The sequence below is a fragment of the Lichenostomus cassidix genome, unplaced genomic scaffold, assembly GCF_008360975.1.
Source record: "Lichenostomus cassidix isolate B80296 unplaced genomic scaffold, HeHo_3.0 HiC_scaffold_645, whole genome shotgun sequence".
Classification (NCBI taxonomy): domain Eukaryota; kingdom Metazoa; phylum Chordata; class Aves; order Passeriformes; family Meliphagidae; genus Lichenostomus; species Lichenostomus cassidix.
The window spans coordinates 1-5,000 of NW_028147720.1; the positions used below are offsets into that span (position 1 = coordinate 1).

At 49.2% G+C, this 5,000-nt stretch overlaps 1 long non-coding RNA gene across 1 annotated transcript; it reads right to left on the reverse strand.

Annotated features, from left to right (window-relative positions):
- Positions 1 to 1,175: 1,175 nt before the first annotated feature.
- Positions 1,176 to 4,771, reverse strand: LOC146420919 (uncharacterized). Its single transcript, XR_014848889.1, has 3 exons — positions 4,672 to 4,771; positions 3,768 to 3,848; positions 1,176 to 2,934 (listed from the first exon to the last, which is right to left on the reverse strand). It is a non-coding gene; the product is annotated as an uncharacterized LOC146420919 (long non-coding RNA).
- Between the last annotated feature and the right edge of the window lie 229 nt (positions 4,772 to 5,000).

Sequence of the window (5,000 nt, forward strand, 5' to 3'; positions counted from 1 at the left end):
ACAATTTTTAACTAAAAGAGGGGAGATTTAGATTAGATGTCAGGGAGAAATTCTTCCCTGTGAGGGTGGGGAGGCCCTGGCACAGGTTCCCCAGAGAAGCTGTGGCTGCCCCTGGATCCCTGGAAATGTCCCAGGCCAGGTTTGACAGGGCTTGGAACAAGCTGGGATAGTGGGAGGTGTCCCTGCCCATGGCAGGGGGGTGGCACTGGATGGGCTTCAAGGTCCCTTCCAACCACATCTGTGATTCTGATTCCAGCCTATCAGCTCCTCTCAAGGACATACAGCCACGAAGGAATAGGGTGAAGGCTCTGGCACTGCACAACCTGCCCAGCACAAGAGACTGAGGATTTAACACAGGTATTGTCACCCCAAAGTGTCCACTGTCACCCAGGATGGAGGTGCCCTGTAACACACTTGAAAAAATATTCTGTGTCCTGTAGTAAATACAAAACAAGTAGAGGGAGCCAAGAGCCCAGTGAGAGAGAACACTGGAATTGGAAACATTCCTAATGCTGGGGGAGGATCACCCTGCCAGCCTGCTCACCCAGCATTCCCAAAGCACTGCAGGAACAGCAGAGCCACAGCCTCCCTACCCCTCACAGGAGGTGGCACATGCAGGACATGCTCGAGGACATTGCCCAGGAGGATATGGCATCTCTGGGATCCCACATGTCAGTCACAGGTGGGCTGCACCCACCCTACAAGACAAACCCCCTTCTCATGGACCCTACCCCCCAGTTCTTGTCATCTGGGTGTTTGAAGTCACAACTACGCCCTTCCAAACCCAGTTCTTTCCAGAAAGGCCAGGCCAGTGGATTCCCCCGGGGCTGGGATAATTTGTAGCTCCTGAGAGCAGGAGCAGCTGGAGCTCTCCTCCTCCTTAGCGCAGACACTTGTGAGCCCTAATGAGGAGCAGCACCAAGCCCTGCCAGGCTTTCACTCACTACCAATTAAAGGATCTCAAGCTAATGGAGCCCAATTATGGCATTTACCTGTAAAATTGTAGTGCTCTGGCCCACAAATCCTCCAAATGAGCTACTGCTGTCAAACCAGTAACAATCACAGCTGATGTTTGTCATCACTTTCATTCCAAGTGACAAAAACTAAACGAAGGTGGAGAGGAGAGTTCCCCATGTCAGCACTTACTGACTCCAAAAGAAAAGCAGTCGCAAGGTGTTTACAACATTTTTATTCTGAATTGCCAACAAGAACCTTGACATAAACTGGTAATTTCAAAAGAATCCTAATTTTGCACATTCCAGTCAATTATTTTCTAGTGGTAGTATACAGATGGTGGAAATCCAGTCTTTAGAGGAAAATATGAAGGCATTAATCTCTTTCTAGATGAACACCATGTCTGGCTTCTTAATTCTTTATGGTTGTGTATTTAGATCCCATTTTGTACTTTGCATGTTTAGAAATACCCTGCTTGATCTGAACATTTTCAGTCCTAAACATGTATTTTTACTGATTTAAACCATTTCAACTTCGTTCCTCCCCTCCCCCAACACAGAACAGGTACCTGAGAGCTCTCAAACATGTTTTAAGCATTAGAAAACTGCAAAACTGTAATGGAAACTGGACAAGCACCTCAGTATCATCCTGAAACTTCCCCTGTTCAGAGTTGTGTGTGATGCAAGGAACTTGCAGAAGACTCTCTGTTATGGTCTGACTGGGGAAGTTCCTCACACACAGGAGACAAAGGTAAGGCCTAAGGTGACAAAGGCAAGGCTGAAGGTGTGAAGTTAAAGTCAGGATGCTCTCAAGGCAATCTCTGTAAATGACAACACAGCTTAAAACCCAACCTGAACACCTGCCATACCCTGAATGGACAAACTCAGACTCCAACAAGGTAAAAACAGAAAGTGCGTGCACAGAAAAAATTCTTCTAAATTTGGCTGCTCCAGATGATTTTAATCTCAGCCTTTTCACAGCCTGGAGAAACTCTCAGCACTGACTTTGTGGCCCCCAAACACAACTCCTGGAGCCTCAATTGCAGGGAGTTCGCTGCAGCTCCCCAGCAAACAGCCAGAACTTATCCCAAATGCCCAGCGGAAGTTCCACATAATCCATTCAGGCTTCCTGAGAACAGCAAGATGCTTAAGGCATAGGGTAGAAATTCCTGGAAGTTACTGTTGGGTGGTTCCTGACTTCCACTGAAATGGGCCTGTAACAGTTTCTGCTGTGCCAGGCCCGAATTCTCTCAAATCTGCCACTCCTGCAGGACACATCTCCTCCCATCCCTGCATCTCTCTGCAGTCAACACTGAGCACAAGCACCTCAGCTCCCCAGAGGCTCCTCCATGTGCACAAACTTGTTTTAAAGCATCAAGCGAAGGGACAAGATTCTGGGGGTATTTTCAGACCCCAAACCGCTCTGTTTCCCACTATCACTTCTCTAATTAGGAACCTAATCAGACCCTACCTCCCCTACTTACGATCACTCCCTCAGTCCCCACTCCTTAAAACCCTTCTGAAGGGTTTCCTGCTGTTTCCCAGTCTCTGGAGCACACAGAGCAGCCTCACAGATCATCACCTGCCATTTGACAAGTGAAACAACACAGACTTGCCAATTCCTATGTTTTTCCTGCTCACAGGGAATTACCAGGACCTGGGGCTAGACAGGGAAGGTTTCTGAGTCTGTGTAAATTTATCGTTCTATTTTTTCAAGAACAGTAACCAAATTCACCATGTAAAGGTGAGGGTAACTTTTAAAATAAGTGCTTGGGGGAAACATCTGTCAACCAAGGACAGTTGTGCACATTAAAATATTGTGAGAAACACGTTATGCAGAAAGAGCCAAGTGTAGGGAGTCCTGCCATCAGGTCCAGCACATGTCCTCCACCTGCAGGAGGTGACAGGGTGTCCAAGACAGGGAGGCACCTACTGCTGGGGCGAAACCAAGTTCCAGGGAGAGGAACTAATACTCTGAATTCTGCAAAGGGCAAGATACACAAGAGAGAATTTTAGCATGAGATGGAAAAGGATACAACTTACCCCACTCCACCAAGGGACAGTGGCTTTTGCAGAGGCAACACTTGTCCCCTTGGCAACAAGACTTATCTACAAGTGACATTTCAGTCTGGTTTGGCACATTCAGCCTAATGCTGTGGCATTGCACAGTCCCTGTCTGTGCGGGAGCTGTGTCTGCAGTGCCCTGAGAGCACCAGGTTTAGTTGCTCCCATTGGAAATCAGGACAATCATTCCTCAAAGCATCTTTAAGCTGTTGCTTTGCTGACAGAGGCAAATAATAGTCTGTGATTTCAGCATTAGACATTTCCCCAAGGGAAGCTCCTTCTCTCCCTCCCTTAGATGGAATTTGATAGCTTCTTCCCTCAGTCCTGCTGGTTTAAACAGCCCCAGTTTCACCCCAGCTCTGACTTAGCTGGGCCTGAGATCGGACAGAGCACAAAGCAATGAAATAATCTAGTTTAAATCAGGGGGAGGGTGGGGGTGAAAGGGATATTGGAGATGTTGTGAAAGTGCCTGTTTAGAGAGACAGAGCAAACATGCCTGGGGAACAGCTCTGCTTAACCTGGGCCATGGGAATGAAGCAAGGAAGGAACAGAGAGGATCCTTCAAAGGCAGGACACAGATGATGATCCCAGCAGCGGATTTCCTCAGAAGCTGCTCTCAAGAGGCAGCTGTTCAATATAACCCCTCCTATTTATGCAGTGGGAGCCACAAAGTGCTGCTACAACCAGAGATTTCAGGAGCTGTCCCCAGCCCTGGACTGACAGTGCCAAAGCCCCGTGCTCAGTACTCACAGTCCTGCAGACATGTTGTATGGGAGGGTCCTGGGGGCTCGCATCCGTGAGGGCAAGCAGTTGTTCTGGTCACTGACAGTGCTGGAATTGAGACACTTTGGTTACTTCTGGCTCACATTTATGCATTTTATTGCAGCAGAGCCCTGGGGGATGGTGCTGTGCCACCATGGTGGTGGTGCTGAGGGGAGCTGATTGTGCTCTGAACACTAAAATGACTTTTAAAGAGTCTAACAGGTAGAACCAGAGAGTGCTGCTGTCAGCCCCTAGGGAAGAGCTCACACAGAACTCAGAGCTGCCATGGGCAGGACTGTTACTGAACCTTCAATGAATCTGTCAGATGAACCTTAAAACACCTTGGGCAGCTCTGGTGGTGCCACCACATCCCACACCCAGCCCACAATCAGTGAAACCAGCCAGGGCAGCCCCTTCCAGTTCACAGCTGGGCATTGAGCTCCTCACTCCCCCTGCCCCAAACTGTGACCACACTTTGGAAAAGGCACAAGGGGAGGATTCTGCTGACACAGGGCCCAACTCCAGCACATCTGCCAGGCCCCAGGAGCTCACAAGGGACCTCCCAAGGACTCACAGGGAGCACAAGGCACGAGTAACTTTCTCCCCTGCACGTTGTCCAGACATCCATCAGTCCCTGAACACAGGTCATGGGCAGGAACAGCAGCCTGCCACAGGCACACAGGTGCACTATCTGTGCTCCTGAGGGTTTCCTTCTCTGGTCCAGGCCAGGCATATGAGGAAGCAGGTCACACTGAACCAGCAGGATCCCTCCTCCCAGGGCTGTACAGCAGCAAAGACAGCTCCTGCCCAGCCATTGAGGCGAGGCTGGGAGAAGGCTGCAATATTCCTTTAGACAAACGGTGGTGCAAGGAATCCAACTTGCATTCCCTACCTGTTTATGGCAGAGTTGATCACACCCCACACAAAAGTAGACTCAGACCCCTCCAGCACCTCTGTGAAAGGAAGCAGATGTTGTGGCTCAGAACTAAGAAGCCCCAGGAACCACCATCAGATCAGTGGCTTAAATGTCTTCCCACTGCCAGAAGGCATGGTTAGATAGGATATCAGGTGGAAATTCCTCCCTGTGAGGGTAGGGGGGTGTCGCTGTTGAGCAGCTAGCAGAGTAATGAATGCATCGGTTCTCAGTGGCAAGAAGGAATGACCTTTATTGTTTTGATTTCATCACATTTATAGAGTTCTCAAAAGTCACCCAGATTGGTC